The sequence below is a fragment of the Falco naumanni genome, chromosome 12, assembly GCF_017639655.2.
Source record: "Falco naumanni isolate bFalNau1 chromosome 12, bFalNau1.pat, whole genome shotgun sequence".
In the NCBI taxonomy this organism is placed as follows: Eukaryota; Metazoa; Chordata; class Aves; order Falconiformes; family Falconidae; genus Falco; species Falco naumanni.
Genome location: NC_054065.1, coordinates 27,932,011 through 27,956,984, shown reverse-complemented (window position 1 = coordinate 27,956,984; position 24,974 = coordinate 27,932,011). Strand labels below are relative to the sequence as shown.

Sequence of the window (24,974 nt, the reverse complement as noted above, 5' to 3'; positions counted from 1 at the left end):
CTTACATTTTGTATCTATGCTGATACACTCTCACACTTGAAATAGGTCAAATAGCTGTCACTGAAAGAAGTAGCAAGTCACTCGGTGCAGATCCCCTGACAGAATCAGAAACAAATCAAAAAAAGGTCATTGCATCTACGGGGAGAAGCAAGAGGCTGGGTTAATGTCCACGGTTAGAAAGAGAACTAAGTAATGAAGCTGTCATAGAGTTTTTCCAAACCATTTTTTATCCTAATCTTCCTGAAATATTAAATTACAAGAGCTGCAGTAGCAGGCTCCCCAGACAAAACTGTGCCATACATACAAATTAAAAATAAATTATAAATGGCTCTGTACAGGAAAAATGTAATTCTTCCCATCAAAGCATTGAATGGACTGAGGAGAACATGTCTCTTATGGCTTACAGAGATGCTTAAGAAGAGAAGGCTACATTTGTCTTTCTGAAGCAATAACAAGTAGTATTTGTGGCCAAATTATGCATTACTCTTTGCAAGACAAGAAAGGCAACTAAGACTCTTTAAACCAGAAGTGTGGAAAAAGAAAGATGATCCTTAAATCCATATTCCAGGTACAAATGGGTGTTTCATGGGGGTGTTGAGATCCAGACATGAAATTACACATGCTGAAATTTGTCACCTCAGGCCCACTTCTGTGATAACAGCAAGGGCTCCCAAGGACTCAGCCCACTCTCAGAATCGACCAGGCCTTCAAACCCAGGAAATACCAGGAGCGTGTGCAGAGTGCCCAAGCACTGCAGGCATCAGCACCCATTTAGGTATGCAAGTGTGTATTTCTGAGAGCACATTCTTCTGATCTTAATGCACTCAGGAGGAGGAGAAGATGCTTAGTGTTATGTGAGTAGCACTCAGCTGTGTCCAAAACTCAGAATCTTTTGGGCCAAATTCAGAGGTATGTCCTGCAGCTCCCCTCCACATTCTCTAGGAACTGTAGGAGTCTGCTGGATGTTCAGCATTTTATTCTCTTGTAACAGCCATTATTCACAGGTGTCTGGGAGAAATAAAACCTGTAGCAGTTTGTTATTGTTCCAGGCAGAAAAAAAAAAAAGGATAAAAATACTGAATCCAAATGAAATTGCTGGCAGGATTTCCTAAGATAAAGTACAGCCTTCTACCTGTGCAAAATACCTATATGCATAGTTTTGTTCTTGTGGGGTAATAATTCTGAGCTCTTTAATGACCACAGTGGTAAGTAGTCCCTCTGCACATATTTTGAATCATAATAACTGTAGTAACTATAATAGCTATCAGCAAAGAACCCCAAACACCTAGCTGAACTCCTGCATTAGAAATGACTCAGGGGTATGAGAGATGATTCAGAAGGTGAAATAATACCTCACATAGCATGTGGGTGTTCTTCTAAGATTTCCATGCAAGTATCGACTTTGTTTAGTTTATGAGATCTGACAAGATCACAGCCCTTGCTAGTAGACTGTATTACAAAGCACTGTACTAATTCACAGGTGTCAAATCTGCCACCTCGGATAAAATACACTGGTAATATTCAGATTTCATATTGAGCCCTCTGCCTTTTCAGTGGGTACAATTTAAATAGGCAAAGGGAGAATAAATCCAAGTTACATATTGAAAATGCTGCTGAAAATAGCCTAGGAAAAATAACGTTAGTAAATGGCAATGTTAGTACTATGTGAAAGTCTATTAAAATAATCAGACTTACACATACATCACACCTAGTTTCAAAGCACCTCATAAATATTAGTTAATCTCAATAGCTAGCATTCCTGTGATACAGAAGCATAGCATCTGTTTCTCTGTTTTACAGAGCTCCATCAGACTGCAAAGGAAGAGATCGTACATTTAGAAAGCAGCAGAGGAGAGGCTGTGACCCCTGGAGTCTTGATGTCCTTTGTGCATCTGGAAGAGGTTAGGTATACTTTGTTACTCAAAATTCTCAAGCAGGTAAAACAGATAGAAAAGTCCCTACCAGAGCAGCTCTGCAGCAAGACTCAGGCAGTTGAAGTGTGCCTCTTATGCACCCCATGACCACCACAGAGACTGTGCATGCCCAGACATTGCTGGGAAATTCTTCTTCCCTGAGAAGAGAGGGAGCCAGGCAGCTCTGGGCTCCTGTTCACATCTTGTTGCAGACTCCAGCTACATGCTCATTACAATGTCATCATCCAGTGTAATCTGCTGATAGGCTATGGATATTCCCTGCATGTGAAGATGTCCCTCAAATAAGTGACATATATCTGGTGGCTGGGTGAGAAGTCTGGCAGGTAGCTGGGGTAGGTTGACTGCTCCTGCTAGAGAGCTTGCTGGGGAACTGCTGTATTATTTCTTTCAGACACTAGAATCTGGCCATCATCATATTAAGGAATATCAATGCACAAGTAGCCTCTTCATCTTAAACTAACAACAAAAAAAGGTTATTATCAGGTACATGGGCATAATTTCATGGTTAGGGCTATCTAAATAAGGCACTTAAGCAGATGGACTTGAAAGAACATCATTAAAGACCTGTACAAGCAGCTGGCTTTTTTCTACTGCGAAGGTGCTTAGAGTCAGCTGAGCCCAATTCCTGGCTAAGCTATTTGAGTAGGGCCCTAGCTGGGAGGAAAGGGTGGAAATGTGAATGGCACTTCAGGGTGCAGTTTCTCATCAGACAGTGATTTAACAGCTGCCAGCTAGGGAAGGGGGTGTTCTTCCCCCAGCCCCTATGTAGTCTTGTGACTTTCCTAATACCAGCTCTGGTATTTATCTAGCCCCAGGGAAATTAAATTCAGGTAGCAAAGCTGGTAGAGATTTGAGCTCCACAGAAGAGAAGGAACAGATTTTCACTGGCTGAGCTTTGGGATCTGGTTTGCAGTGGCAGCAGGCAAGTGGTAGAGCAGACATGGGAAAGGAGTGGAGCAGGTCCAGCTCTGACCTGTGGCCAATTGTAAGATAGGCTGTGATTTTGGGTCCTGGCTGTGCTAAGTCCTCTTGAGACTCCTTTTTTTCTTTTTTGTAATTCCTTTATCTAATCAAAAATACTTGATTTGACTCAAATTTGAAAATACTTCGCTCTAACAGAAGTGATTGTCAGGTCCTGTTTGCCTTACCTGCAAAGTTCTTTTTACTTCCCCTAGCAACCCTCTGGTTAGAGAGCTGTGCTGGAAATATGTTCTGAAAAATCCATTTTCAGGAGACTAAAGTCTTTGATGGAAACCTGCAATGCTCAAATTAATGTCCTTCTGTTATGCTGAGATTGCCTACAGAAATGTTAACAGAAAGTCTTCAACTACCACTGTGTTTGTAGGGTAGGAACAATTTAATTTCAATAATAACAAGGCGATTGTCAAAGAGTAAATAATTTCTGTAGTAAGCTATGCCTTAAGTGTAGATCATTGTTGTAGTGACATGCCCAAACAATTATTTATCACAGGAGAAGTTAGTGTGGGCTATGGAGCTTAGTGACCCAGCAGCTGCAACGTGCTGGGAATAGTTTTCTTGTATTTCCTACCCTGACCTTTTCCTGGGGGTAGGGAAGAAACAGTGCTGTGGAACTGAGATTACTTGTGTGTGCTTACCACTAGCAAAATGGCCTTTTCTGAATGAACTGCGTAATCCTGGGGAAAGAGCAGAGCTTAATTAACTAACTAGCATGCGTGACTGGAAATGGGACTTCAGTTATTCTGCTGATAGACCACCAGCTTGAAGCAGCAGTCACTGCAGCTCTTGTCTTCTGAGATCTATGGGGTGACTTTGATGAAGTGAGTCTGAGCCTCTTGAATCATTATAATGACAAGCTTGGAAAAGAAAAAGGAGTTCTCACAGCATGTAAGTATGGAAATGTTCACCTGTCTTCATAGGTGCTCTGTGGGCAAGTGAAATGAGGCATCCATTTACTTTTTGGTTTGTTTTTTCTTTAATTGGATATGTAACTAAAAAAAATATGAACTGTGCTTGAATGCAATTGTCACATACGTTTCCAGAAAAAGTTATTAACTTCTGGAAAGTATAAGTGAAAGCTGTACAAATCAGGAAAGATTTCAGTATGTAGTTTAGTGTGGTTATACAGTTGACTTCTTATTAAGGCAAATCTTGCCTTCTACATAAGCCTACCAATTTCTTCTTGTCTGCTATGCTGATTCTGATATGAATTATGTCATTAATAAGATGACTGCTTGGTTTAAAATTACTAGTTTAACTGGCAATTTCTGCTTTCTTTTCCACAAATTGAATAAGTGGTCCTCTTGAGGAAAATCATGGAGGGAGTAAAGAATTATTTGTGTGTGTGTGTGGCTATTCTTCTAGTGTGATTCTTGATCTCCAGGTGGTTTGTCAGCTCTCAGATTGAACTTTGGAGGGGACGAAGCTGATGGAACATGGTGATCTTAGGGTAACTCTGTTCCATTTTGGTTACCCTCATGGATCATGGAATTTAGTTATTTGTCCTGGGTCTGGATTTGTTTGGATGAGTTAATTTAAGGGGTACTGTGTCTGGGCAAACATATATCAAGAATTTCATTTTCTAGAATACTGGTAAGTGAATGGAGAATGAATGAAGCCATACTAAATTCACACCTTCATCCAAGCAAATACTCCGGTAATGCATTTGAGCAAATGACTCAACACTAAACTAAGCATATATCTAGGGACTAATAATCATAGATTCTTCTCTTAGTCTGCCAAGCGCGTATAGCACTATATATACCCTAAATAACCAACAGGGATATGTATTACATGGACTGAAATAAAACAGAGTTGCAATCATGCTGCTTCCAGCAGCTGCTGCAGCTGCACCTTATTTACATAAAGAGAGGAAATGTTTTGAAGCTATTTCCTTTCCTACTGGCACCAAGAGGACCAACTCTTTCAAAAACACTGAAATAGATCAGCCAGTTCAAACGAACTGAAGCAGGCCTGAAATTCTGTATTTGGATTCACTTCTGACCCTGATCTTGGGCCTGTCTTGATTAAGCCTGCCAATGTAAATTCATTGCCTTTCACTGACTTGAAGAGGAGCAGGGCTGAACACTGAGCTGTTAGAGCTGTTACAGGGGAGTGCAGAATGGATTGTGCTGTGTTCTTTCTTTACAGTGATGAGCAGATTTATTGTTTTGTTTTAGTTCCAAGTACTACTTTGCTGTAACTTTAACCTGGTGAGGATCGGATAGCAAAATGCAAAGAGAGAGCTAGCCAGGCATTCACAAGCGCGTTTGTCTCTCCTTTGAGAGGCTAGTGTTCAAGTCCCCGATTCCTTGTGTCACTGAGCCAGGCTGCGTAGGCCCATAGCCACAGAAGTACTGGGGCTGTTGTGTCCTGCTGACTCCAGATGGGCAGAGCCTGCTCAGGTCAGTGAGGTGCTGATGGGGCTGGGCTGGGAGAGCCCAGCTCTGGCCGTGGGAACTTGCGTGTTGCAAGCCTGCCTCTGCAGCCCCACTGCTGCAAATGCCAGCCTTGGTGCCAGGGTTGGTGTCAGGGACCACCGATACCTCTCCCACCAGCTTTTGGCCCCATGCAGCGGGACACCAGTGCTGTGAGGGTGTGCTAAGGCTGCCAGGCCAAACGCAGTCACCGGCACTGACCCCATGAGAGGGGCAAGATCTCGGTGCCGAGGGAAGGGGCACACAGCTCAGCTGCGGCAGTGCAGAGCCCCTTGTCTCTCTGTGCTGTGGCTCCTTGGGGGCCCTGGGATTTGGGATAGCAATGCTGTCTGCCTTTGCAGAGAAGTTGTGAGGATAAGGGAATTAAAAGTCACAGGAGTGCAGAGACTAAGTTAATCAGTGACAGACAATTGCCTGAGACATATCAAGATACAGCTTCCCTTTCTTTCATCTCCCTTAATTACACAAAGCTTTAAAAGACCTTTATTATTCTCTGTATTACACTGGAACATAACCTATGATGTTTGTTAGGAGGAAGTGACAGAAAAGCCACTTCAGCAACAGGCTCCTGAAGGAAAGATTGATTATTTGTGTGTGTGTTAGGATTTCCATTATTTTGTGAAAAATACAAAGGCTTTCTCATATTTATTCCTGCTGATTTCCTTCTATGTTGAATTCAATGCTTCTCCACTCAGGTACTAGTTTGTTAGATATACTTCAGCTAAATGGAAGGCGAGAAAGATCTCAGGTTAATTTGCTGCCCTAAAGATACTCATCTTATGAACCATGATGCTGATACATATGGTAAAGCAAAGGTGGAGTCTGCCACTGTGCAGCAGGGGCTTCTGCCTCCCCAGTCGTTTGGAAGACGAGACATCTAAAACTCCAACTCAAATGTTAAGAAGATCAGGAGGTGAATGATTACCTGTAAATAAAGATGTGCAGCCAAGCAGCTGCTTCACACATGCACAGTACAACTGTAGGATCATACCTAAGTCTCTGTCTGCTTGGGGGTTAGCTGAAAAAAGCCTGCAGCATAATAGCTACCATTATTTTTAAACATTTATTTTGTGATAGCACTCTGAAGTCTAGCAGGTCAAGCCCTGCTGTCTGAGGCACTGCACAAACATGCTGCAGAGAGCTGATAATCTGAAAGGTGAGACTTTTAAGGTGGCTAAGACAGAGAGGCAGATCAGAGAGACACAGCAGTATAACAGCAACTGCGATTAATGTTGTCGCTATATTCAAAGTGATGCTGTGTGTTCTTTCACCCCAGAAGAAATGCTGGAGCTGAGTGAAGTCTCATGTGGCTGGCCTTTTCTTCCTCAGGCTCCTCTTTGTGTGGTTGGTTATTTCCTATGCATCTTATTTAGGGGAGTTTATGCCCACAGCATAATTCAACCCCTTTATTCAGACACCACCTTATTTCTTTGTCTGAACCATAACTTGACGCAGAGGTAGGCATTTGACATGGAAATCTTAAATCTGCTTCAAGGAAAATGTTTCCAGGTTGGAGGCCACTGAGCATATGGCCTTACAAAGGGGAGACAGTCAGGATGCATCATTATAAGCAGTACTTGTTCCTCAGCAATAAGACACTGTGCGCATAGTGCCTTCTAGTCTTTTTTCATTATTATACTCCTGCGTGTGTTACTGATTTCATTTCTGGCAATGCATGTGGAAATCAAGTAACTTTTCTGTTATAATTGCAAGAGAAAAGGAAAAGAAAAAAGTTAGAAGGAAAGTTTGTGCTTTCTTTTTCTCATACTTTGTAAAGACCCAATTTCTAATAAAGCAAGACGTTCTGCACTTACAAGTCTTCCACCTGCAACATTTGGCTAAGCTCTGTTACTGTTAGCTAGGGTACATGTTCTGTAGCCATTTGACTTGGCCAGCTGGTAGCGTTGCCTCTCAATCACGCTGGTTTAATCTTCAGTCTCATTTCATATTGTGATTATTTCTTGCTGTTCTGTTCTTCTGTTTTGATAATTCAAAAGGAAGTATTTCCATCAAGTGTCCAAAGTGTGACCAAATGCTGGTTTAGTGTTTTTTATTGTTCGGGGCTTTTTTGCAATTCAAACTTTGTTCTCCTTTTCTTTTGCAAGATCATATGTCAAGATATGCAATGGCCCAGATTCATTCCCATTTACTTTACTAGGAGTGTGACTATTAACTGAATGTGCGTCGGTCTTTACCTATTGCATTTTCCCCATGCACACCCTTCCATCTTTTCAATTTCTCTGAATCTCTCTCTGCTCACTTCCGATTCATTTCTGTTTTATGGACACTCCTGATATGATATGAGCCCCTGTGACCAGTTTGCTCAGCCCAGAGCAGTTACAGGATTTGGGACCAAAGAAGCCTAGGTGAAAGCACTTCACCTGATGCAGCTGTACTTTGTTGCACCTGCATTGCTGTCATGAGAGGGCACTATAAAAACACTAAACTGAATCCAGAGTGCAAGACCTGGCAGTTTTGTGATTGTCAAAGCTGAGCTGCCTGGGGAGATTTTAGTAGTTGCTGTCAAGCTTTCAGAAGGTCTTGAGTTGGCTGAGCACCTAAAATTCAGCACAAACTGTTTGTGCAGCCCCTCCTCAAGGAGGCATGTGTCAGCCCTTTGCAGAGTGGGAGGCCTCTTCTGTCCTTCATAGTGGCACAGAAGTGCCACCTTGTTCCTTCCACAGAGACAAGGGAGCTGGAGAATGAGCTCTCGGTTTTAATCTGGGCCAGCAGCTTTAATGGAAATCAATGTTAATTAAAGAAAACTCATTCCTGTTTAGGATGAAGCAAATGCTGGTTAAATTGCAGGATTAATCACTCTAGGGGCAGACTGGCTTTCCTATTCTCTCTTGCTCATGGGTACAAACCACCTACATGTTTATAACTTCCAGCTCCCTCCTGCTGTGTGATGGCACGAAGGTGCAGATTTGTCAGTCTCTGGGGACCAGCCATATGAAATTGTTTTCTTTGCTCAGTCATTTGCAGAGGGTGTAGGGAGCAGAGCTACGTGGCTGACTTGCGCCTGGGAAAGCCAGCTGGTATTGCAATGGCTGCTTTAACGATTAGGGAAGAGTGCTATTGCTGCTGTCTCTGGGGGAGTAATCCATCAGAGACAGCAAATGTCTTTTCACTCAGCACAGATGACCATCTCCACGTGTACAGTGCCAGGAATACCTTCCAAACTCACTGTAAAGAAAGTTGGGGCTTGGGCCTTTGGCAGGAGCTACAACAAATGACAAATACTGATTTACCTGGGGAGTGCAAGGGTGGAAGGGAAAGGGCTTTTTTTTCCCTCCTGGTAGATTAGGGTACACTAACCTTGATTACAGCATTACAGTAAAATCCCTGTGTCCAGAAACACTTCAATTGGCAGATTTCTAGCTTTTCCAGTGATGCCACTTTTGAGCTCTGAGCCACAGCAAAGGCAGTTCTAGCCCTGTTTTCCCTGCTCATCCAGGAAAAAGAGCAGCTGGCAGCTGTGAGGGATGGAGAGAAGCCCTGTGGGGAAGATCTGTCACTGCCTGCTGACAAGTGATGGAAAATAACTTACTAGGGCAGGCCTTTTCAGGTACAGTGAAGTTTGGGCCATTTTGTCAGCTAATGAAGGGAAATAGCCACATTGACAAAGCTTCAGCCTGAGGCTGCCCTGTAAGAGACCCTAAAAAAAACCCAAACAAAACAAAAAGGCCTGAGAAAGGGTTTTGTTTTGTTTTGTTGGTTTGGGCTTTTTCTGTTTGGGTTTTTTTGTAAATTTTTTTTTTAGTTACCACAATCTGTTAAGAGTCACATGGAGTCTTGCTTATGAGATTTAAATCACCTGAGTGGATCTGGGGCAGTGGACAAGAGCAAGAGGCTGTGATGGCTTTGAGGAGGTAGCCACAGCTGCTAGGTAGCAAGCATTGGAGGTGCTGCTGGGCGTGAGGGATGGGGATGGGGTTCAACAGGGAGTCCTAGGTGGAGGTGTCTCTTTTCAGAAATATGCACTGAATTAGTTCTCTGGTGAGGGTAAAGGAGGGCATCCCCAAGTAGAACAACAGTCAGGACTGGTGGAAACTGGAGGAAAAAGCAAGTGAGGCATACAGAGGCAGTTAATGCAAAAATGTGTCTCATAAGAGCAGCTTCACTGCAGGAGGACTAGGATTAAGAGGGTTGTCTTCTGTCCTTTTTTTCCACAGCCTTCCCCCTTTCAGCTTCCCAATCTGGGAGGACTCAATAGCTTAGCTGGGCAGCAAGCTGAAATGATGCTGCTGACCTATAGTTAGCGAAGGGTAACACCATTCAGAAGTTCTCCTGAAATGCTTGAACCCTGTCCTCATTAGAGCCTGCCCAGAGGGCTTCAGATGCAAATTCAGGTGTTTTCCCGGAACAAACTCTTCCCCATCCTGCAGAGATTGTACCTTGATATAGCCTAAAAACAGACCATCCTACAGCTGCTTTCTGTGTGCTGATTTTTACCAAGAGCAGAAACAGCTCTATATTCTAAACTCTGTGGCCCCAGAGGCTTGTTTCTGCCCAGGCTCCCACTAGTCTGGGAGGAGAAAGAAAATAAAAGCCAAGTGCAGACAAGGCAGAGAGCAAGGCCTGCTGACAGAACTGAGCACAGAGGGTAAACAATGCAAATTAAAGTATTCCAGGACTTACTTCTGATCCAGTGGCCAGTTTGGAATAAATGAGGTAATACCCTGTGGGCTGTCCTTATCAAGAAGACATTGATTACTGTAGGAGTGGTGGTGAGCCACGGGCATCTGAGAGCCCATACGTTTAAGCTTCATGTCAACTTTCACCCTGTTCTAATCAGAATCTGATTTAAGGTGCAAGATTTTTTTGGCTATTCCTAGTATCTCTCAAGTTTTGTTCAACTTTTAAATGTCCTTTTCCAAGTTATATGTTTCTTTGTACTTTTTTTTTTTTACAAACCCAAACATAAAAGGTCTTACAACCTGGACCTTTTCAATATATGAAGAAATGTCAATATATTTTCTAGATGTCTGACTTGCAGCCTCCTCTGTCTTACAGTGAAGGCAACTTTCCCCTTCATGCTACCTACAATCAATGGATAAATTAGACTTGCTTTTGCCCATTTGCTGGTAGCTGTACAGAGGCTGCAAGATGTCACACATTTGATATTAACTGAATTATGAAGCTAGCTTTCTGTGCGATGTAAACCAATATGCTAAGGAAGGATGTGCCTAGTGGTCAAGCATTTTCTAGATTACTCTTCCATTTACTAAAAGCAAGCAATTGCTAAAAAAAACCCAAAAAACCCCAGAACACACACCGATATTTCATCATTCCAACAGCTGCAGGTTTCTCAGAAGGCTTTTTGGAGTTATTCAACAAAAGGGCATGCAAAATCTGGACCAGGAGATTTTCTTGGCATATTTTCAATGTCCATTCATAACAGCTCAAACACTTGCATCACTTGCAGGGTGAGGGGGTTCCAGGCAGAAATGTTGATCTGCTGAGAGGAGTGCTGAGCTTTGCTGCTCTGTGGTGGCTGAGAGAGGGGATAGGAGTTGAGTTTCCAAACTGGCAAGGCCATAAGACCGCAGGACCAATACTGGACAGCATTTCATGGTATGCATTATCAGGGCCTGTGTCTAACCCTAGGGATGACAGCAAGGAGCTGCCTCAGGGGCCACTGTCTTGCCCAGGACTGCTGCCTCCTCGCTGTCCTGGCTTTTTGGTCCAGCTTAGCATGGGCTGAGAGGTTTGTCTGCATCATTTTTATGTTCTCTTTCCTGCTTCTGAGAGAAACAGGGCATTTGGACCTTTGCTTCTCTCACCATCTCCAGCATGTGCATGGCTAATGGGTCACTAGTTACCTGTGCCAGGAGCCGGCAGGGCCTTGCTGCTTGGGAGAACTGCTGAGTGGTCCTTGGGAGATGTTTCCTGACCCATTAACAACATGGAGGTACAGCACAGAGAGGAGCTCCCCTGTATCCCCACTTCTTTACATGACAGGCATGTGCTGGGGCTAGCCCACTGGCTTGCAGCACCCACTCCTTTCAGCCAGCTGCTCTGGCCTACTGCTCGCCAGCCACTCTCATGCCAGGAACCCTGCCATGCTGAGTCCTGAAGTCTGTGCTTCACTCTTACACTGGTGTTTGTACTGGCAGAGGAACCTGGGGTGGAACCTGGGAAGCTTTTTGATGCCAGAGTGCTTGTGTTCGCTCCGGATGCCACTGTTTGCCTGATTCCTTTTCTCTTCTGGTGGGTCAGGAAGCCTCCCCTCTCTGGTCAGTGGGGCTGGAGGCTAAGTGCCTGCATTCAATCCCTTGCTATCCCCCCTTTGCTATGTGCTGTTGGCAGGGGCTGAGAGGATGTTTTCCTAACTTTGCAGCACCAGAGTGCTAGGAGCAGATGGGCTAAGCTTGTCACTGAGTCTGCTTCCTCCCCTCATAGCGTATTTGTCACAGGGGATGAGGTGCTGGCAGCTTGGTCTTTTGCTGGGCTTCTGTTGGGGCCAGCCCCTGGCAAAAGGTTAGTGCTTGCTGCAGATCTGCAGCCAAGTTTGCAGCGTTGACTCGGCCCCGTGACTCAGACTGAGGCACAGCGTGAGAGTAGACAGAGTTACACAAATCTCATTCTGGCTCCTGGGGACATGGGCAGAGACTGAGGTACGTTATGTGCTGTCCATGTGTTTGGATTGCTGGTCAGCAGTAACGACGACTTTGCATGTGCCTTGTGAGCTGAAGCTGCTGTGCCCAAATGGAGGGAGAGGGGTGAAAAGCTGTGCAGGAGCAGCTATATCACAGGATGCCAGGATGTCCCTGTCGGCATCACTGGAGGAATGGCACTAAACCCATATTTATCCCATGCTCTTTGCTCTTTCACGTGCAGCCTGTGAAAGGGCTTGCCTTGCTGTTGTGTTTGCTTCCTTCCAGCTGCACAGTGCTGTCACTGTGCAGATATGTATGGCAGATAATGATTTTTCACAAGAATAAGCACTGCCCCTGAAAAAAACTCAAACTTTTAAAATTCATAAAGTAACAGAAATAGGTACTCAAGATTAGCTTCCACGAGATGAACTTTCTGCCTTGCTTGACTCACACTAGCATAAGCAGGAATATATCAATAGGATTTAACAGTGTAGCTATCTAAGCCCACTCTGGCTACTTCTTTATGAAGCACGGAAGGTGGGAGGAAAACCTAGCAGAAAAGTCAGTTTGCTAGGGTGAGATCCCTCCTTTGCCACCCACACCACTGCCCATAGAGGATATAGGCATAAAGCAGCCGTGCTACGGCAGCTCAGGGGAGCAAGCAGTATTGTGAGGCACCCTGAGGTGATCTCACATGGACAAGATAGCTCTCAAGGGTAGGCTGAGCCTTTCTACAGACAAGATGAGGAGCCTAGTGATATTAGTCTTCACCATAAATGCCTCAGCCGAATGTCTTAGACGGGACAAATCCACACAGAGGACCTTACACCAAGAACGGGTCCTCCAAAGCATCTTTCCCCAGCAGTCTTTTCCGTGGCGGGTCACCCTACAGGCACTTGGCTCGCTCTGCCCACAGGCATCCCTGTTCACAACAATTATCTGGCCCTGCAGCACTGACTGCAGCTGCCGTTCAGGGAGCACATCCTCCAGCTGGCACGAGCCCTCCATAGGCGTTGTACCAGCATTTCTCCTAGGCCAGCGTGGAAGCAGGGGTTAAAATGAACACAGAGCTGTAATCAACTGAATCGCACAGTACTAGAACTAAGATGCATTTGATGAAGCTTGTAGGGAATGGGTTTCACAGAGAAATAATGTGTACCTCTAGACAGCAGGGAGTGAACTTCTGCAGATTTATAACCTGTAGTATCCCTAAGCAACAGCTGTGCATCCTGCTGGGCTAAGCAGAGAGTAGGCTGCAGAAAGTCGCCAGGCTCAGGTGATCTGAGACAGGATGCAGAGTCTGGATGCCTGTTAGGTGTTTCTTTTATTCTTAGGGCTGTTCAATGAACAGGAGAAATAAAACACTTTTTTTGTGGTTCAACAGGTAGCCTTGATGATACTATATTCCATGACTGTCAGATTCAGGCAGTTTGTTAAAATTAGAGATGATAGATTTATGGCCCAGAAGGGATTACTGCCGCATGTTGCAGACGAGACTTCCCTCTCTTATTTTGGCATGTTTGCCCTCTTCCACACTACTGGTATTCTCCCCTCTAGGGATGAGGCCTTCAGGCACAACTCTAACATAAGCAGAGATAAGCAGCAGCCCAAAGGCTGCCACATTGGGCCGTAGCTGCCATGATGTTAGCAGGCCCAGGGTGCTGTTCCCTTCCTCCTCTGATGCCTTTGGCCCAGAGAGCTGCCTCAGTACCTTCCTTTCCTCTCCATGTCTGTGGCCCAGGACAGGAAAAATATTTGAAGGTTTGAAAGAAAAATGAGGACAGGGACAGAGATCTTCACTGTTATTTTGAGGAAGATGTGGCTCACAACTTTGACTTCTAGCACAAAGGATTTTTTTCTAGAGTGCCAAACTAGGATCAGAGCATCAATCCTCTAGCCCGCTTCCAACCTACACTCTTCCTTCTTGAACAGAATCTGGTTTTCCTCACTACCTCTGGCAAGATGTGTATTCTGGTATCTCATCTCCTGTTGCCACAGCCCTTTCCCAGGCTTCTCTGCTCTACTTTGCACTGAAATTTGCTGTCACTTTTTAATTGCAGTCCTAGTACTTGGCACAGTTATTGTCCAGTGGTGTCATATGAGGCATCAGGCAGTAGCTATGGTCTCTTCCGTGGTGTCTGAAGTGTACATGCTGTCACATGTGTAGCTCCTTTGCAGGTTACACAGCCCCTAATTGTTGTGTGTCTACTTTCTTTTAAGCAATGTTTCTACCATAATTCTATGGGGTAAGAAACTGATTAAAACGTACCAAACTGTATAATCTTTAGTGCTTTGAAAAATCCCTGCAGTCGGTGGGTGGCTGTGGGGGAGGGAGTGATTGATGCAAAATGTCCCCTCTCCCCAGGAGATCTTTCTCCCCCACACCCATAATCCTACTACTTTGTACTTACATAACATTGTCATCTCATATAGCGCATATGCAATTGATTTGTCACCAGAAGAAAGTTCAACCAGAAGTTGGATCAAGGGACTGAGAGTTGGGGGTCCTGACTTCTGCAGCTGGCTTTGGTTTTCTTCTTTGCAAAAGAGATCCTACTGAGTGGGCAAGGCAAAAAGCAGCTGATATGAAATGAAGTTTATGCTGGAGAAATGTTTTGAGATCCCTTGATGGAACTTGCTAATTTATTAATGGAATCTTCTCTAATAATCAAATTTCTTTCAATTAACTAATGAGACTCCCTTGTGAGGGTACAGTATGCTATTCAGCAAGCAAAATAAAACCCCTGACCTTCAGAGAGCTCTCCTAGGTGTGCAGAGTGAGGCAGTGCTGGAGTTCTAAAGGGTGGCAGGACCAGAGCTCTGCTGGTGCTGCACACTGCCGTATTGCACCAGGGCCTGGTAGCCTGCAGCAGGTGGGATGGGCTTGTAAAGGGTGGGTATTTTTAGGGAGAAAGAATTAGGCAATATGAAAAAACCAGGTCCCATCTGGGAGGAAACACTGAGTGATGCTTAACATCTGTATGTGCATGATGCACGTCTGTTATTTTAGTGGGTCAAGGAAGCTGATCCATCTGCCCCCTAAAACACATGTCAATGCTGGGACACTTTTCTTGGGCTCCATCAGCAGCCTTATGAAGCACAGGGGACCACAGCCCCAAACTGGACCAGGGAGAGTTTTATTCAGCCCCAAAACACCATAGATGTTCCTGTAATCTTGGCTAAAGGGGGCTAAGGAAGCTGGTCAGCCAAACACATTTATAAAAAGTTTTGCATCTGTGTAGCAGCAATGGGAGTGTTAAATTACGGGCACCAGTGCCACATGGCTGGGTTATGACCAGATAAGGAGAGGCTGTTAACTCTGCTGGAGCATGTAAGGGACAGTAGGGGAGGGAGAGAGTGTGTGCAGAGTCTCTGTGCAACAGGTCAGGACTGGGAAGGCAGAATTAATATTGCCTGCTCTACAGTTCCAGTGTAAATTACTCTCTTGAGCTTTAATATTTAGCTCTTTGCGTTTCTGTATATTAAATCTGGATAAGCAGTTCCTGAGACAGGAACAGATATTGTATTCCTGCAGCACCCAGGTTGGGTAGCTGTTGTATTCAGCTAGCAGCAACGAGTATCATTAGGTTTAACTGGTGATCAATACGTCATTTCAGCTATTTGGGAGAAAATTTGCCACATAAGAATGTATTGGGTTTGCTGGGAGCAACACAAGGGCTGGAAGTATTCCAGAACCCTTAAAACAAGCAGATGCTGCTGCTAGGCCAGGCTTACCTTCATGGTGTGAAAGAGGGATGGATGTGACTGTGACACTGGAGCTCAGCCTCAGTGCAGGGGCAGGTGGGAGCTGTCAGTCCCTGGCTCCCAAACCTCTTCTGCTACTGCTCAGGAAACTTGCTTCTTAGCTTTCTGACTTCCTTCAATTGTTGGGGTTTCTTTCTTTGAAATACATGCTATTCATCTGCCCTATAGAGAAGCAGATATAGTTAGCCTATCGCTGTTAGAAACATGATGTCTCTACAAATTTAGCCTGTTTTTTAGCAGAAATTCCTCTCCAGCAAGGCTCCCTGCTTTGTCAGAGCCATTCTTCCTCCTGGTCTTGCATGCAAGGCATGCACTGCACGTGGTCCTCATGGCGGGATCTCTGGGAGGGCAGCTACATGCCAGCTGGCCACAGTCACAGCACTGTGAGTGCATCCTTTTCTCCAAAAGCTCGGGCACAATGTCAATGTGTGACTTTGTAGCAAGTGTGTCATATCATCACATCCAGTATGAGCTTTAGTGAGTGTGGTTTATTTCTCATTTTAGGCTCATGAACACCACCCTTTTTCTTCCTTTCCCTCCATCTCCTACAGAACCTTGGATCTGGTCTTTATTTATAAGACAGCATCTTTTCAGATTTCTTTATTCGTCCCATGGATATGAGTGCCTAGCTGGAACTTGCACTGGATAGAATGCGAAGAATTTCTTTCTTCATTCATGTAGCATATGTTTTGTAAATTCTTTCTTTCTTTTCCCCTAAAGATTTACTCTCTAGTTAGATGTTGTATTGTGATATCCTATTTACAAATACGTCTGGAAGAAGCAATGAAGGCAAGAAAACATCAGATTAGGGGATAAAAGGGAAAAGGGAAAATAAAAAAAAAAAGAAGAAAAAAAAAGCAATACGTATAATTATTTGTAAAGGACACGCTGTTCCTTTGGGCCACCGAGGTATGTTGGTCTGACTGGAACTTTTGCTCTTTGCCTGGTCCCACTAAGCACTTTCCATGTACCTTTGTGAACTAGCACATGCTGGAGGAAACAACTGTTATCCATTGCTTCACGGGAAGAATCCAGAGGTGGTTACACCCTGCTGCCTTGCTGGCCCCTATCCTGTACTTCTGAAAGGCAGCAAAACAAAATTAGATCTAGTTGAACAGGACAGAGCATAGCCTCGGGGGTCTAGTATATTTTGATAAGTGTGTCTCTTTGGCTGCCACATCCGAGCAGCTGAGGTTAACATACATGCTTCCACTGACAGCTCCTCGTGTTGGGCTTGCAGGACCCACTCTCCAGGGACAGTTCTGGCACATGGGTCACCTGTGGTGCTGGGCCCAATTTGCTGCTCTTCATAGCACAGCAGAAGCTGTATTTCCATCCCAGCATGTGCTGATTCAAAGAGAAACAAAAAAATACTGTGATATAGTTGTAGGTTAGCAAAAGGGCTATCAGTGTATCTACACTCCCCTGCAGTGGGTAGACATATTTGCACCTCTTATGTCTCCAGTCCTATTCTGGCTGAACTGTCTTAAATATTCTGTGAGCTGTGCATTCTTCCTCCACTTTCCACATTCATAAATTCAAAGCACAGCTGGGCTAAGACAAAATGTTTGACTTAAGAGTAACTTCAGAAATGGGATTCAGTACTGTAACACAGCTACATCGTGGGTCTGTGTTTAAAAGCACAGCACTTGCACTTTTTGCATGAGTTCTCTCATCCTGAGTAGAAGAAACCAGCTGTTTTCAAAAGCTTCCTGCTAATGTTGAGTGAAAATCATATCCTCCCAACATTTAAAACACTTCTACCCAAAAATACACCAGTGATCTTTTTATTTCAGATTAGAAATGAAGGCATTGTTTAGAAAATTGGTTTTGTAGCAGGCTACCCTCTAAAATCCAAATAAATTCCACATATTTATTAAATAATATTATAAGCAAAATGTCCCAAACTGTCACGCACTAAAATGGTAGTCATTGGTATGTCACAGTCATTTTCCAACACTTGCTGCTGTTCTTCATTAGCAGGTATCAACAGTCAGCATGTCATTTTGTGGCTTCAGACCACCAGGCTTGCACACCAAAGGAACCAGAAGGTTCCTGCCTAATAAGAAGTAATGGTTTTTTTCTCTTCAACCCAATAGTCAGAGATATGCCCTTAAACTGGACTCGAAATGTGCAGAGCTGCAAAGAAGAAACCACAGACACAAGGTACTGGGTTGCTACTGCGGTCATGGTTTTAGACCTTGTAGCTCAGCTGCTTCTGAGCTGTGGGACCCACAAGTAGTGTGACGTGTTGGAGGAAATCCCGTCCAGGGACAAGGCAGACCCGCTCACTCTCCTAGCACACACAGGTGGCAGCTCTCTGCTGAAGTCATACCAAAGCAGTATTTTTAACATGACTTGAAAGAACTGCCAGCTCTTCTGCTGATGAAAATAAGGCTATTTTTAGCAATTAGCAGTATTCAAATGTTCTTTTCATGATTTGCATAGCCAGCAAATGGTTTAGTAGATTACCAGAAAGGATTAGATATTCCTCTGGATAAAAGCAGTGGTTACCGTTTTTAACACACAGATGGAAATCTTCACGCTTCACAGTGTCAACTGACCCTGAGGCAGGGTGGGGAAGGAATATAACCTTGCGGCATCCTGTTAACATTTATTTGCCCACTTTCTGAGAACTTGTCTATTCATCTGTCTTGCCTAGTTCATGATAGCGCTTTGCATTACTATAGCTTCTTTCAGCTCGTAGTCTCAGACCTTCCTCTGAAACATCATGGAGGTGGACAAGATATTCAGTAGGTGAGTGTGATCTGTTCCCATCTGGCAAATTGACTGTTGAATGTAGTCCTCAATAAAATCCACTAGAGCTTCCTGGTATGTGGCAGTCTGTGCCTTCCCATAAACTATACTGTGTTGTTGTTAATAACCAATTAATATTTCTAGGATTCACAAAAATACACTTGAGCGGAGTTCCCAGGGAGGCACAGGGCTGTAGTACTGGCTGTAGTCTCAGATTAACATAGCAAACTTTGATAACAAGGCTTGATGCTGCAGTGGCAGCCAGAGCCAGCTTTCTACTTGCAGTAGTCAAAGCTTTCTCCTGTTCCCATACGCAAAAGACAAAGGAAGGTGTTGATGCTAAATATCTAGCACTTTGCAGGTCAGGTTATTATTTAATTGGCCTTTCTAGAAGCACAAGCGTGTGTGTGTCTGTCTGCAGCAGAGCCTGCCATAGCCTGTGCCATGGGTTTGTCAGTGTGTGCATTGGCATCTGGGGAAGATCTCCTGCTGTGAGAGTGGTGGCAGAGACAGCACCAGGGTGGCTTGCAGGCAGTTTCTGAACACATGGTCATCTCTCAGAGCTCACTAGTCGTATTATATGTGGCACTTCACTAAAATTAACACTGGTTTCTTAAACAGGTCTGACATCAGCCATCAGGCTGCCATGGGGTGGCAGGAGATGGCTGTGATCTAGCTATTGCATAGACTGTCATGTAATACAAACGGTGCCTCAGATGGCCCTGATTCTGCAAATATTTGAATGACTATTGCGCAAAGCGTATGCTTATGCTTTAAGTCTGCAGTCAAGGAGTTTAAGCCAGACACACAAAATTAAACAAGTGTTCAACAGATCTGTTACAATTTTAAGTCCTCAGTTTGCTTCAGAGGGCCTGGCATTCAGTATTGCAAAGCAATTTTAATGCCTCTTGCTTGATCTGTAAAGCTGGGGAATTACTCAGCTGGGGAAAATGCAAAACATTGGTTGCATGCAGTTGGCAGGTTTCCCTGACTTCTGGGCAGGAGCAAGTCGCAGGCCTGCCAGATTCAGTGTTTCTTTGAATGAAGCATACAGGTGCTGGAGGTAGTAGGCACCGGAGGCAGCACTCCCATCACTCAGAGCCCTTCAGGAAGAACTTGGTGGAAAAAGCTCTTTTCAGACATAAAATGACCTATGCAATTGGATAGCAGAGCTACACCAAGACAAATCCTTTCCTATGTATGGCAGGGAAGGGAGGCATGGTTTGCCTTTTCTTCCTCTTGACAAGTGTATCTGTGAGTTGAGATTTCCTCTGCAAGCCAATATGGAAACTTTAATGCCTGACATTAAATATTCCTTTTTAAAACTGTACTGAACTGAAAAAAAAGTCAATTAGAGCTTCTTGCAAAGGAAAGAAAAAAAGTATATTAGCTAAATCAGTGACATTTCCTTTTGATAAAAAGCTGATGTTTCCAAGAGTCTGAGATAAAGGCTAATAGGCAGTAATCAAAGAACACAGGAACCAGTCCTTATGCAATACCTCTCCCGTCTGTTCAGCACAAATCCATGTGATCTTTACCATTAAGCAATGGAATTTAGCTTCATTCCGCAAAAAAAAAAAAAAAAAAAATATCTCTCTTGGAGCACATGAGAATTGTGCCAGGCCATAAGCTTTCTGCCTGGGCTCACAGGCACATTTCCCTACAGTCAAGCTACATTCAGATACAGAGTTTGTTTTGGCCTACTATAAAATTAGTCACTAGCCATAAATCTGGCACTTGAGGAGGTACTGGAGCCTGAGCCCCAAACTCAATTTTGTCTCTAAGAGGTAGGGAAAGTGCCACTCTGCAGCCCAGCTCTGAATCTTAGGTTGTTCTTCATCCAGGATCCTCTTTGTCTTCTCTCTATGTTCCTATTCTGTTCCTTTTTATGCTCCTTCTAGTTCTCCTCTTACATACCTGCTGATATTTTTTTCTGCAGCATCTTATTTTTTCACTATTTCATATTGCCAATACTAAAACACCTGTTTCTAAAAGTCGAAGGTGACAATTTCTGACTCCAAAAAGCATTGCATCTAACGTAGCAGGAATGCTGTATTAGAACTGAGTCTTCTGGACAAGATTCACTAGATAGAGAATTCAAATCTCTTGTTTCGGTGCCAGCAGTGATGGTTTGGTTACACTTGTTATGTGCAAACAGGTAAAGCACAGAGCACAGCGTCTGGCACGGATGGGGGTCAGGTTCACAAACTGAAGCTGCTTCTTGGGCTAAGTGGGCTCCATACCCCACTTGGATGCAAAGAAATGTTTGCAGTGTGCACCAGCTGCCCTCCTGTCTCACAGACAGTAAGCAGGGACCTGGGGGTGGAGGGCTAATCGCCAGCATCCTTAACCCCTTCAAGCCTGGCAGCCACCTCTTTTTCAGTCACAGACACGGTATTGGCACTTGTCTTTTCCAGTCAGACCTCAGCTGCTGCCCAGCAAATCAGGCTTTGAAAAATCGTCTGGTTGATTTAGTGCAGCAGTGTGTGCACAACAGAAGTTTCTCCCAGGACTGTGGCTCGTTATGAAGTGGGTGCATATATCATCCTCAGTTTGAGTAGGTAAAGAGGAAGCAGACTTTACAGCGGTATCTGAAATGCAGAGAGGGTAGAGTCTTGTAACTGTGCAACAGCCACTGTGACTTGCAGCGGTGGGTACTGGTGAAACCAAACTTTTGGTGGGAAAGGATGAGAACAAAGATCCAAGCTCTAACATAACCGATCCCAGAGGTAGAAACAGCAGAGAGACATTCATCCACACCCAGTAGAAAAGTGAGATTGGTCAGCTGTGAGGAACCAGAGGGAAATGCCCCGCGAGGGTCTTTCCTGGGCAACACATCTGCTTGTGCAGGGCCTGGGAGATGGCTGGCTCCCAGCCTTACGTTGTCTCCTGCTCCAAGATCTCTGTGCATGCTCTGAAGACCAGGGCAGGGGAGGCTAATTGTGCCTGCTAATAGCTACTTTGAACAAGCAAACACCAGGAGGTTTATTCTATTCCTTTGGCTGCTTTGCTCATCCCAGTGCATGTTGCGCAGAGCCTCAGTGTCCTGTGCAGTAAGACTGTGTATTACAAAATACTTTCAGTGCAGAGTCTACCTTGTGAATCCAGCAGGATGTGATCCATCCAGCAGGATGCATGGGCTCTCTATGAGGAGCACCATGTTTTTTCTCTGTGTGGAGCAGGTGCAGAAATCTAAGCCCAGAAAAGGCAGGAGCCAGGCAAGGGCTCAGGACACCTTCTCTGTACTGCCAACTGTGAGCAGAGTGGGGTGACCCTGTGGTTTTTGAGGTTGCCTGATAAGGGAAAGCCCCCAGCTCAGGACTTTGTAGAACAGGACTGTGCCTGCTGCCCACAGTAAGCATGTGGGCAGCTGGAGGGCTCTTGTGCCTGGAATTAAGGACTAGGGCAACACAACCCTCAAGAAAGGGAAGGACTTCAGCCTCCACTGCCTTCTGACTCAAAACCTCTTGGAGCCATCACCGGGCCACAGTCCTGGAGCCTCCCCTGCACAGAAAGATGGGGTTAAAATCCTGACTACAGCCATAGCTGCAGCCTACAGTAGGAATTCCTGAGCCTTATATGGTTGGGTTTCCTACTGTGAAGATTAGAGGAGCTCAAAAGGGCAGCAACATACTTTCTCCAAGTGTGGGGATTTTTTGTAGCTAGCTTTTTATAAGCAGAGACTTCTGCTGCTTGTAAAGCAAGCTAAAGGAACTGCCTTCAATGGGCTTTCCTCCTCACCCATGGATGAGATGTCCAAACAAGCATTTGTAAACCTGTGGAGTTTTATGAGCCAGTCCAGTTCCTTCAGGCACCACTGCTCTGGTTGTGAGTTCAGGCAATTTCTGTTTTGAAGACCTGGTGGATTTTTTTCTAATCTTCTTTAGAGGAAACACTAATTAGCTTCAATCAAGAATAAAGAATCTGGTGCTTCATCGTCTGGCACTGCATGTTCTTTGATTGGAAAGAGATGAACCGGTGTTTGTGTCTTTCCTCCATGAAGAAAAGCTTGAGTGGGATTTGAAACCCAGAGTGAAAACAGGTTTTGCTGAAAAAGTCACTGCAAGTCAGAAAGCCATCCAGAACAGCTGAGGCCACCACAGAGGGAACTGAAGGGAGATGGTTGTGATTTCAGTCTCCCTTCAGAAAGCAGCCATGATATCACCTTTCTGGGTGTGCGTTCTGGTTTTAGCTATAGAAAAGGATGGGGTGAAGCACTTTGCACGAATCTTTATTAGACTCCGCTACAATGCAGATTCTGAGCTCGAAAACTGAGGCATCTGTGCTTGCATTCACTGAACTTGCTGGACATTTTGACATGTAATTTAGTGTGAAAAGGATCTCATACTCATTCCCTTTCTTAAAAATGGATCTTAAAAAATTATGAGTAACCTCAGATTCCATTAAGCTCGATGTCTGTGCTCAGCTACTGTCAGGATTTGGTCCCTATGCTTGTGTGGAGTTTATGGCTCTCTCCTTGGTAACATGTCAAATGCCATATTACTCCATTGGTTCTTCACCAGGAACACAAGAATTACTGCTCCTTTAAAGAAAATGTGAAAATTACTACATTTTCCCATGCACTGCTAATAGGCTTCATAAGAGTCACAGATTGGGGTGAGTGGAAGAGGGCCACTGCTAGCCTCTGCTCAAATGAAGTCCAGCAAGAGCAGGTTGCTCGGGACCTCATCCAGTTGCGTTTTGAGTATCTCCAAGGATGGACATCCCACAGCCTCCCTGGGTACCTGTTCCAGTGCTTCATCACACTTAGGATAATCTTTTTTCCCTGCTATCAAAGCCATAATCTCTTGTGTTTCAGATTGCCTCTATTGCCTTTCATCCTTGTGCTGTGCACCTCTCTGAAGGGTCTGGCTCCATCTTCTTTAAACACTCCCAAGTAAAATAATTAGGGACATGTTAAAAAAAAAGGGGGCAGAGTTGCAGAATGTGTACCCAGACTGAGACTTCAAATATTACAACTCCAGGGGAATTAGTCTGAGCTACTGGTTCAGATAACCTTTAAGCGAGGAACAAAAACGTTTGATCTGAGAGTCAAAAATTGTTCAGAGCCTTGCACAGATCTGTCACTAAGAAAAGCCAAAGGGAAAACCCCCTTCAACAAGTTTCCAAATAAATTGTCCAATTTTCTTTTGAAGAGCCTGTGAGTGCCCAAACACTTTGTGGTGGTCACATCCAAGATGGCCCTTTGTCCTTTCAGGTGGATTTGATATGTGCTGATCCCCTCAGGAATACAGATCCCCTCAAAACTGGTTGTGTAATGATTCAAAGCCAAAGACGGAGTAAAAGGCTGTAATACTGTCAGTGTATTCAGACTTCAAGGTCAGCTCTGAATTTGGCTCACTGCATTGGTCACCTGATGGCAATGGCAGCAATGTGGGATCATAGGTAACCTCTGTGAAACGGGAAACCTTAAAGAACTGTAAGAAAGAGGTCTCTTGGGAACTGGCCCCTCAACTGTTTGAAGAGCTATAGTAACTCTCTTCTGTTGAAGCTTACACTTTTGGGTGCTAGTGTCACCTCAATAGATAACTGTGTAATACAAAGTTATGAAGAAAATATGTGTTGGGCATCAGGCATAAGAATCCAACAAGACATGTTAAGTGTATGTTTAACTCTAGACAGGCATATAAGACCCATGCACATGAATGAGTTCAGAAACATTGCTGAGTCAGAACTAGGGAAGGCAGAAAGCTTTGCTAGCACCTTTTTTTTTATCAGTGACATTTGAAAACTAGAGGATACATCAGTCTAAAGGTCTTAATTTTCCTTATAGCAGATAAAAAAGTACATGCCACTAACCACACAGGCACTGGAGAAAAAGTTCAGTGCCTCTTTTGGCAGCAGGGCTACAGTTCATCATCTGGTTTCAGTAATGGTACCGCAGCAGCAGCAGTACGGCCAGCAGAACTGCTGATATATACCAATGGCATTGGCTGCTTCACCATGGCACCACCATCACCTGCCCTTGCGTGAGCTCTCTGCGCCCATGTGCCGGGCACTGCAGACTGGCTGTGACCAGCACAACTGACACCAAACTTCCTCAGAGCAGCTCTGGGCTGGGTGTGCTTAACTGGATTGTGCAGTAGGAGCAACTGTGTGGGGCTGCTTCGTGACAGAGTCCTTCCTGGCCAGGATTCTCTGACCTTGGAGGTGTCAGGTGGCCAAAACAGAGATGCAGTGTGAAAGCTGCACTATATGAAAGCTGGTGTAAACCATAGTGCTGTTATTTTTACTTTTTTTTAACTTTGTCCTCGGAAGCATACACTGTCATATACTGGCCTATTTTAGTTTCTGTGGATGTGACTAGAAATATGACGCATGATAACTAATTAAGACTAGTTGCAGAATGATTAAACTAAACAGTATTTTCCTTTGGGAGAACCATGAGCGTTTCATGCCCTAGATAATTGATTTCCATATGCTTTGCCTTGGCTAGGAAATGCAAATTCCTTGCTCCATGTTCCCTGCTGGGTTTGGTC

At 44.4% G+C, this 24,974-nt stretch overlaps 1 protein-coding gene across 2 annotated transcripts in view; it reads left to right on the top strand.

Annotated features, from left to right (window-relative positions):
- The first annotated feature begins 1,805 nt into the window (after positions 1 to 1,805).
- Positions 1,806 to 24,974, top strand: part of PARP1 (poly(ADP-ribose) polymerase 1) — a 65,304-nt gene continuing 42,135 nt past the window's right edge. The window contains exon 1 of one of the 2 annotated variants that reach the window (XM_040611439.1): positions 1,806 to 1,901. The gene's annotated coding sequence lies outside the window, so the exon portion shown is untranslated. Of the gene's footprint in view, positions 1,902 to 3,711; positions 3,801 to 24,974 lie in introns of those variants that run through there. The other variant, XM_040611440.1, reaches the window with a different exon arrangement.